Source organism: Botryllus schlosseri, chromosome 7 (assembly GCF_051294905.1).
Source record: "Botryllus schlosseri isolate E-star chromosome 7, Bs_hap1, whole genome shotgun sequence".
Taxonomy (NCBI): domain Eukaryota; kingdom Metazoa; phylum Chordata; class Ascidiacea; order Stolidobranchia; family Styelidae; genus Botryllus; species Botryllus schlosseri.
This window is the reverse complement of record NC_137242.1, coordinates 123,245-133,913: the sequence shown is the minus strand read 5'-3', so window position 1 is coordinate 133,913 and position 10,669 is coordinate 123,245. Positions and strand designations below refer to the sequence as shown.

Below are 10,669 nucleotides of genomic sequence, written 5' to 3'. Positions count from 1 at the left end.
TGCCAGTCCTTTATTGTAGCTTGCGTCTTATATTCTCTGGATTACTTTTCATTCAGTGTGCATGGCTCTTCTTTACTTCGCCTTAGACCAAGGTGGGTTCTGATCTTAAAGACTACTCCAAGTTGTTTCAACACCCTCCTATCTTTTCATTGTATCGCAGTTTTGTGGTGTTTTGAAACGATGAAACATTATTAAAACTGATTGATTGATTGAATAAGAGGCATACACACTGGATAACAGAAAGGATAGCATGGAAGTAATTAAGCGACAAAATGAATGCTGCAATATATATCATTGCTGCTGTCAATACACCCGCCATCTTGGCTCAGGGCCCGATCCCGATGTAATATTGTTCAATCGTCATCTTTCGGCGCTTCAATAATAATAATTGTCGAGTTATATTTTCATCTGAACATGACACACACAATGCATAATGCGATAAGACTATCGAACCACAACTATCGAAGGTATGTGGTCTATTTCGCTGCCTTAGCTACACTCTGCCTGTCAGCGTGCTGTTAATACTCTTCAACACTCTATTCCTATCAAAGTTACAATACGGAATTCTTTGTTGGGGTGCTGCCTGCAAGAATACAATTGACCCACTGCAAAAACTTCAAAATCGAATCATCCGTATCATTGCCAAAGCCCCACGGGGGCCTGGATGTGCAACGGGTGTCTTTGCCAATGTCGACGTCATCTTTCTATTTTGTCAATGTCGGCAATGTCACCAATGTCGGCAATGTCGCCAATGTCGCCAATGTCACCAATACCGACATTGCCGACAATGCCGCCATTGCCGACAATGCCGCCATTGCCGACGATGCCGCTCGCGGGGGCCGAAACTAGGATACTGAAATGACTCGACTCGACTTGAATCAATCTTGGTATTGACTTGACCTGCACTCGGCTACTCAAGTACTTCGACTATCTCGCTACATACTAAGCGATTCTTGACGGAAAGACCTGAAGATTGCATGGCCACAAACGCAAATTATTTATAACTCATCATATTATTTACATTATTAGGCCTACGCAAATTATCATATAACTAATCATAATATTTACATTATTAGGCCTCTTGAATTGAATAAACGTCGAAGTCTTTATACATTCCAGTGTAAGATTCGCGATGAAAATACACGACTGGACGTAAGGTACGCTGGCAAAAAGTTGGCACGTTGTACTGTACTTGATCGAGTCATTGCGCATGACTCCAGACCGCATGGGATAACTTACGGACTTATCTGGTACAAACCACTTGCAAGACTGAGGAGGCCGACGCACGCAAAACAGACATCGGCGATTATTTTCGATTTCGACCAGACCTGAAGATTGGCCACAAACGCAAATTATTTATAACTCTAATCATATTATTTACATTATTAGGCCTGTTGAATTGAATAAACGTCGAAGTCTTTATATATTATAGTGTTAGATTTGCTATGAAAATACCCGACTGGAAGTAGTTTGTTTATCATTTCATTGACATGATAACGATAGGCTTACCATATTTTGAAAATGCAAAAAGAGGACACTTTTTCAGAAATTTGCAAGATACAAAACAGGAGTAGAATTCTCAAAATGCGGTGAATTTTTCCCACATTGCTAGGTGGATGACTAAAAAAAAAAGGTCTTCAATTCGCTCAGAGCTGAAATCACCGCTTTTCCTCCGAAATACCCGCCGGAGCTTCACTTCTGCGCTAATTTGCGGCATATCACTCGAAATTTCCTCTATATCTGACCTAAATTTTCAAAAAAGAGGACAAAATCTCAAAAAAGAGGACAAAAGGGCGTCCTCCGAGGACACTTTCAAAAAAGTCAAAAAAGAGGACAAATCCTCTTAAAAGAGGACGTATGGTAAGCCTAGATAACGACATCAATATCCCGACCGTTTTACCAGGATGCTGTGCGTCTATTGAGCACGTAACTCCAAACGCTCTAACGGTAGTTATCGTGTCGGTTTCCGCCGGTACGACTCTTATCCTCCTGAAATCACGTTTCAAGATTTTCCGAACATTCTCAATTGATACAAACGTTGGGGTGATATACCAAAAATCCTTACTCGAGTCATTACAGTATCCTAGTTTCGGCCCCCGAGCGGCATCGTCGGCAATGGCGGCATCGGCATTGGCGACATTGCTGGTGACATGGCCGACATTGGTGACATTGGCGACATTGGTGACATTGGTGACATTGCCGACATTGGTGACATTGGTGACATTGACAAAATAGATAGACTTCGACATTGGCGACATGTAGGCCTACAAATCAAAGACACCCATGTGCAACTGATAAATCGCTTCTCAAAAGATTTGGTGTTCTAAACTTAGAAGATATGAGAAAGCTAGAAATTGCCATGTTTATGTATCAGTTCCATTGCGGTCAATGTCCCTCAAATTTCAACGACTACTTCACCTAGGAGACAAAAGCGCACAAGTACAGCACACGCGCGTCATCATCGAAGAACAACTACCATATGATCAGGACTGAATACAAGAAAACGCATTGCTCTATCAAGTATGCCGGACCCCAATTGTGGAACACTCAACTCGTCGGCTATCCGACAGTCGTCGAGCATGTCCGCATTCAAGTCGAAATACAAGCAATTTCTTCTAAATCAATACTAGCCAGTCTTCAGGATTACCGGACCGGACGGACTGACATCGACCTCGCCCTCCGCCACATGCCACCTCATTTTGTCGCTTGCGTCTTATCCCAGCAAACACGAAACAGCCCATTGAGGTTAAAAAAACGTTTTTATTTGGTTCATATTAAAGACTAGCAGGATAGTTTTAAGTCGGTTTTTGTGTCGACGCGTTTTAACGCGTTCTTCACGCAAATCGGGATCGTTAATAAAACGTAGATAAAACTGTGTATCTACAATGCTTTAGAACGTACAATCGATGGTCAGAAAAACATCCTGCTATACTAACATCCCTGTATTCCCATATTTAGGCATACCTGAGGGTGGCTGCGGACACATACACGTATCACAGTACACATTGCCTTTGATGAACTTATAATTCATACAGAAAACAGTGTCAACGAAACTCAAAGAAAATAATTCAGAACGAAACGATGTCAAAGAAGCGAATGAAAAAATAATCAAGCCAACTGATTATGTGTCTTCTTCATCTTCTGATGACGAGGATAAGACGCTGCTTTCTGCCTTTTTCCCCATAGAACCCTACAGAGAAACAACAACATTGAATGTTAAAGACATGCTCGATCCTGTTTAGATAGCTCTTAGTACTACGCAGTGTTGGGATGACTCGAGTCACTTTGCAAAAATGACTTGACTCGACTCGGCGCTCGAGATATATGGATTGACTCGTGACTCGGAGTAAAATTCACGAGTCAATTTCAAGTAATCAAGTAAACGGTGTCAATTAAATCACCCTATATCTTATGTACGTTCGGATTTTTTGCGATATGCCGGTATCACTTGTGAGAGCAAACAGCCATTCACTGATCGCACCTTTCACTGATCCTGTTGTTACATCATAATTTAATTGACCGCAAACGAAACGGTCACAGCTTATGCTTGCGTTGTCGTCGTAGTAGTAGTTTATTCTGTTAGCAAGGTATCATTGTTTCTCAGACAGCACAGTGGTTAAATTGCGCGGTGCTATCTTTTACCAACTCTCCTGTATAATTTAAATCGAACGAATATTGTCTATGCGTCCCTATTCTCACGTAAGGGTAGTATATTGTCCCTTATCAATTTATTGCAACTTCTCGAGGCTTCGTATTCGATCCTCTATTTCGGCTGATAATAGAACGTAGCGTGTAGCTATAAAGTTACTCACATATGCTATTAGCAGTTCTACGTGTGAGTGATAAAACGCCTTTTGCATTTATATTTAACTTTATATTATTTGATTGAAGATAAATGACCAATTAATCCGTCTTTTACCCAGCAAAATGGAATGCGAGAACGTGTCGTCCGACATCCGACTTCGCGCCTGCACTCGCGAAGAGATCGTCTGCGATGAAACCTTTGCACAAAGTGATAGACGCGCTTTCACTGAACTCTTCGATATTGATATGTCCAAGCGTTGATTAATCATGTCCTGGTCAAATAAGCCCAGCGGTATACAGCGACGGCCCACAATATATGCAACTAACATTATTTCATTGACTTAATTGTTTCGTGAACTTTGAAAAAATTTGAAAAGGTTGGCCACCCCTGCACAAACCATAATAGACTTTTGAAAACGATTGGCCACCCCTGCACTAACCATAATAGACTTGCAATGTTAAATTACATAACATTCTGTTGAATAACATTACATCGTATTACATTTGAATAACTGAACCATGACACTGAATTGGTTAATCGATTGAATAATGATTGACAAAAATTTATTGATACCGTACATCAGGGGTGGCCAACCTTTTCGGCCAACGGGCCACATGAGATTTCCAAACCATTGCGTGGGCCACTTGAATGTTGATGTGCTTTTTTAGTCGTTCGATAGGAACGAACCGGATTATAGGTAACGGTAAAAAAGGACTCATATTACCACACATCAAAATCGTTAACAATTATGTCATGAAAACATGTCCTAGTCGCGCAAAGCGCGAAAATATTATTAAAGTTAATGAAAGAATTAGGTCAATAAAACATTGTTAGTTGCATATATTGTGGGTCGACGCTGTAAACTGCTGGGCGCATTTGGCCAGGACATGATTAATCAACGCTTGGACGTATCAATATCGAAGAGTTCAGTGAAAGTGCGTCTATCACTTTGTGCAAAGGTTTCATCGCCGACGATCTTTTCGCGAGTGCAGACGCGAAGTCGTATGTCGGACGACACGTTCTCGCATAATTGCCAATATAGCTAATATCAATTCCGTAAATAAGACGTTTCAGGAGGAGACACCAATACTAAAAGCAAGAAATCGATTGGCAATAAATCGAGCGCAGCGCTAAAAAAATATCAAGACAAATAAATCCTTTACGAGATATTCTACTTTATGGTCATATACAAAGATGGCTCCTGGCTACGCCAACATGTCGGAACTGATATTTTAGTCATCAACATCCTAAAGTCCGCGGTCAGGCTAACATTCGCACACGCTGCGCACACACGACAGTCCTGCTGGAGACGCGATAGTTCAGGCTGGCAACATAGTGTAGCCAGAATACCCTGCATGCCGCCAAACAATGTGTTGGGGTCGCTAATATTCTGGCTGCTCGTTTTAATATTTTTGATATGACGATAAAGGGGTGGTGGGGAAAATTTTAGCTATTGTCAAGGTAGCTTGTCAAAAAAGTTCGAGAACCACTGAGCTAGCTCAACATTTACATGGGGTGTAAGGTAGGCTACTGAACACATATAGATAGGTTCGAAGGTAAACATAAATGTTGCTCACTATATATATGATCTTGTACAACGCGAGCTTGTTAAAAGCCTCCTTCCCAGATTTTCCAACACGGCTGTAACTGCTCCACACACGGGTAGTAGCGACCTTTTTCATGATGGATCTGACAGATTGGCCATTTGTGTCGCCTCCAACTGAGCTGAATCCAGCTATCTGAAATCATAATATACAAACAGAATTATTCAAGTGCAACGATCATACCCGACAAGGACTTCACAAAAAGACTTGGACAATTAGAAATATTTTAGCTTTTCCTGATTAGATTGGAATTACAGTTAGATATATTTCCGAATCAGAGTAGAATAAGGATTATAGCTACACAACAGTTGTCTGCAAATTAGATTTAAATTAGAATTATAGCTACAGTTAGTATACAAATTAGATTAAAATGACTAAATTCGAGAAAACTCGGACATCGCATCAAGTTCCAAATCATGGTCCATTCTTATTAAGGACATGAGAATAGCAAATGTCTGTACCGTACAGCAAGCTTGGCTTGTTTCACACAATAGGCCTACAGTCGCCTTTACAGGAAAACCAGGAATTGGATTAGAAGTAAAACAAAAATGCATAATCATGCATCCAAGCCTCTTGCTTCGAGTCTGGAGTTTTAACTAGGATTGCAGAAAAGTTGTGAGAAGACTGCTAACGTTACGTCACTGCTATTTCAATGCAATGTGCTGTGTAACTTTCCAGTTGACCGAACAGTAGCTATAGATATAGGTATTGATAACTAATCTACGGATAGATGTGCAACACGTGGCTGACGGTTGAATGCTGAAATTGATGTCAGTTTCAAATTATTGTTTTTTTTCAAAATAAGCTATTTGCCTGTGTGCAACAATACTCTTCCGCACTAGCAGAAACGGCTTCGTCGTTGTACTAACGCATGGTGTATCATATCTGTTTGTAAAAGGATAATGTATTGCATCTTATCAATTTATTTCTCTATTCTCTATTTTGGCTGGTAAAGTTACCAGTTCTAGAAGTTCTATAAACTGAGGCTGTGCAATTACTTACGCAGTTTAACAGTTCTGCGTATATGTGAGCGATAAAGCGTCTTCTTGCGCGTATATTTAACTCTATATTCGTTCATTGGCTCAGAGTCAATTACCGCTCAATCTGTTTCAGACAGCTAGCAAAATGCAATGACATAATCATGCCTCATACGACGAAAAGGCACCTTGACTTGAATTTTGACTCAACTCGAGTCACATACAAAAATCGAGTGATTTGACTCGAGTCACCTTCGAAAATCGATTAACCTGACTTGACGCGAGTCAAAATATACAATATGGCGGTATCGTATCTACAGGGGTTCTTAAATACTTTTGGTCATGAAACTAAAATGCGGATATTCGACCCCCACATTGTTTTCAGAATATTAAAATGAATCTAGTGCACATAACTATCCCCGCAAAGCATGAAAATATAGTCTCAAGTTACTGAAGATACCTCATTACTCTAAAGAACCCTATTGAGGGATTCTGGGTACAGCAGTTGCAGTTATTGCTTCACATCCACGAATCAAACATTGATACTTGGTTTGAGATTGAGTTTTTGATATCATTATATTTATCAAAGTCAGTCCGGTTAAAAATTCTAGACATACCGAGGGAATACTACGAAAGTATGTAAATCCACTTTTGCGATCGTCTCAGTGTGATATTGTGACAGTCCGGTCTGCCAAGTGGGAAGTTGCTTCTGCGTTGGATGAACTTTAAACTGCAATTGTATATCATGTTTTGCTAGCCATAAGTCTCAGAAGTATTAGAAATATTCAGCCTCATACCTGCGGTACAATCTTTTTGTAGAACAGTTTAATTCACTTTCCGGTCAAGAAGTTTACCAATTTTGCCAGCTCTTACGCATCTGCTTGCTCTTCCGAAAAAAATCAGTGCTGCTGTTTCTGAAATCGAAAGCAGTAGGTGGTAATCTTAGCGCTGGCAACTCGAGCTCAAAATTTTGTTTAACCGGTCTCAATCGAAAGCTACTGTCACATTGATTTCGAAAATATAAATTAAAATTTGGTCCGGCCACTGGAACCCCCTGAAAATAACCCTCAATGTCCGAATCTACATTGTTTCTAACAATTGTATCGCCCATAGACAATAGTCGAATAAAGTCTCTTTTCGACTGTGACGCCAACAAGCGTCTCGGCAAAGTCGAGCTCTGTTCCCCATGATTGTCAGAGTATTTTGCGACATATAATTCAATGTGACCCGAATACGTCGAGCAGTTTTTGCATTTCGCATCATCGCGCATCCACGAATTTTAATACAAATGCAGCCTACCTACGCATATCACTGCGGAATTCGATATAGATGCGTACTTCCTTGCACGTAGCAGATGAATCCATTCGGCTCTTTGAGGGTCATAAATTTCATCGGAACTGACAATATTATAACATAGTTCTAATGTGAATGAGACACCAGTGCGATAACACACTAGGTGTTCTCTGAGCATAACAGGCTAATTAACGAAACAGTGTTTATAGTGCATCATAGATAGATAAATTGTACCTATAATTGGGATGTTCGGCAGTTTGAAATCATACATTTGCGATATCTGCGACGCCGATCAAAACATGGCGGCCAAAAACCACTTAGATCACACACCACTGTTTATGCCATTTTTGGTTTGGTTGGGATGCCGTTTAGGACTTAGCTGAATGAATTATGAGAATGAGCCGTTTTGTTAATCAGTCGGTTAATCGCAGAGAATAACTGGTGTGTTCTCATTTCTATTTGTTTAAATTTTTATATGTGCGACAAAAAATATGAAAGTAGGCTACTTGCATTTTAGGACGTATTCGCGTTTACAGCGATTGATGCGATGCAACCAACTCAAAGTAGCTGTAACCAATGTTCCCTCCAATTTTTCAAGAGTCTGCACGCACTCAACTTGGACAACAGTGCGTAGCGACTAAAAAAAGGTTATCACTTTGATGTTTTGTGCGCAGCATAAATTTTCTGTTCCCAGATACGGTGTCAGCATGTCGCAATTGCACACTTGAGCAGCTTACAGGGAACATTGGTTGCAACACCTAAAACTACGTTCCAATATTGCCAATTCAAATAAAATTTAGGAACCATCAAGACCCGAATGGAACTATATAATTGTTTTGTAAATAGGCCAGCTAGCTTCAAATAAGTACACGTTGATGTTGATAGTAAATTCTACAGTATGCGTTGGCTTCAGTGCTATCATTTGTATTCTCAAATTTGTAAATGCGCTACGACGCGAAATACTAAAACTACTCGAATAGGACGTATATTGGCATCACATCAATCTCTAGCAACATACTCAGACTCTCAGAGGGTCACGGCCTCACCGGGAGCACGGCTTGACTTCGCCGAGACGCTCAATGGCATGGCGTCACAATCGGTACCGTGCGTACCAAATGTTAATCGGCATTCAGCTCGGGCGCCCCTATTGTTCAGTAAAATGAAAATTTCCAACTTTGTGCGAGATTTTAGGGGGTTTCAGTGCCCGGACGAGATTTTAATTAGTATTTTAGGAATCAGTGAAAAAGTAGTTGGTACAGCTGGTCGCCAGCGCTGAGATTATACCCAGTAGGCCGTGTCATATAATCTCCTACATGTTACGGTATGTTATCATAATATGATACGAAAATGACTCATATAATAAGCATAATTTTAGAAACTTACGTGGATAACTGCAGACGACCAAGCCATTGAGCAACCCATATAGTATGCAGTCCGGTACGGTGATTGTCCCTGATAACATGCTACATTATAATGTTATAAATAGCTGAAAATGCTTGTATTATTATTATTACAGCCACCGAAATAGACGTAATTTTCGAACTGTTTGCAGCAAGTCAAACAGCTCTCGGAGTCATAAACTACAGGGTATTCCTTCAAAATAGCATATTACTCGCTCAACTATGTACCGTACACCTAGTTTTTACCCACATCCGGTACGAGTCGCAATTCCAGCTTCCAGAATTTAACATACACAACTACAACCACATTCCGAAACAGTCATCCCGCGAACGAAGCGCGAAGCGCGGTTCAAATTTCCAGAATAATCTAGAAGTCACGCTCGGATAACCACGTACAGTTAAGTGCACCCATTCGACTTATTTAGTTATATTTACTCGGAATAAAACTGGAATTCATGCTCAGCTAGCGAAACAGATGAGACTCACGAGACAATGAATATAGGCTGTATATAATGATGACGGTAAATCAGAAAATAAGGTTTTCGACCAAGTAACACGAATTTATACTGATGGCAGCACTCTATCAAAACGCAACGGTATCTACAGGTTCCAAATAGCTTCCCACATCAGAATACTTACCACCAAATTCGAATTCATACAGAATAATTTGATCCTCAAGATCATTTTTCCTACGTTTTTTAAACATACCTCTGAAACATAAAAATCGAAACCCTAAAATAACCATTCGAAACCATCCCGAAAGGTTTTTTTACGGTTCTGTGTTTGCTGGGATATTCTCTGCATTACTTTTCATTCAGTGTGTAACTGTGCATGCCTCTTATTTACTTCGCCTAGGCTAAGGTGGGTGTCTGGTCTTATGGCTACTCCAAGTTGTTTCGACATCTTCCCATCTTTTCATTGTATCGCAGTCTTGTGATGTTTTGAAACGATGAAAATATTAATTAACCTGATTGATTGATTGATTGATTGATTGAAGACACCATGCGATGTAATGAACGGAGAGGAGGATGCCGAACGACGCGGAGTTGCGGTCTTTTAGACGGACATCCACCTCCACCTAGAGTGCCTGATGCAACAATTCTTTTCGATGTTGATCCTTTGAAGTCGCGGTCCGTTCTAGCCCATATATTCAGTCGATATTTAAATAAGGTGGAATCTACCTCAAAAGGCGCATTTTTCAACACTTCATAGCATTTACCTCTGAATCAAAAGCGCACAAGTACAACACACGCGCGTCCACGTCTTCCAAATATCATATGATCGACCGAAAAGATCATCGCTCCATCAAATATGCCGGACCTGATGTGTGGAACAGTATCCCGCCGGCCATCAGACAGTCGACGAGCATGTCCACATTCAAGTCGAAATACAAACAATTACTACTAAATAAATACAGTCCATCCTCAAGATTACCGGACCACGACTGACCTATCGATCTCGCTTCCCATGACATGCCGCCCTATTTCTTGTCGCATTCTTTTTCTATACTATCTTCTTTACTTTCATTCAGTGTGCATGCCTCCTCTTTACATCGCCTAGGCCAAGGTGGGTGTCAGATTCCATAGACTA

At 40.5% G+C, this 10,669-nt stretch overlaps 1 long non-coding RNA gene across 2 annotated transcripts; it reads right to left on the bottom strand.

Annotated features, from left to right (window-relative positions):
- Positions 1-3,005: 3,005 nt before the first annotated feature.
- Positions 3,006-9,825, bottom strand: LOC145442770 (uncharacterized). 2 transcript variants are annotated; one of them, XR_013916156.1, is made up of 6 exons: positions 9,063-9,825; positions 7,686-7,783; positions 7,184-7,300; positions 7,004-7,116; positions 5,383-5,544; positions 3,006-3,190 (listed from the first exon to the last, which is right to left on the bottom strand). It is a non-coding gene; the product is annotated as an uncharacterized LOC145442770 (long non-coding RNA). The 2 variants fall into 2 exon arrangements; XR_013916155.1 differs by lacking the exon at positions 7,686-7,783 and having other exon boundaries at positions 9,063-9,824.
- Positions 9,826-10,669: the final 844 nt, after the last annotated feature.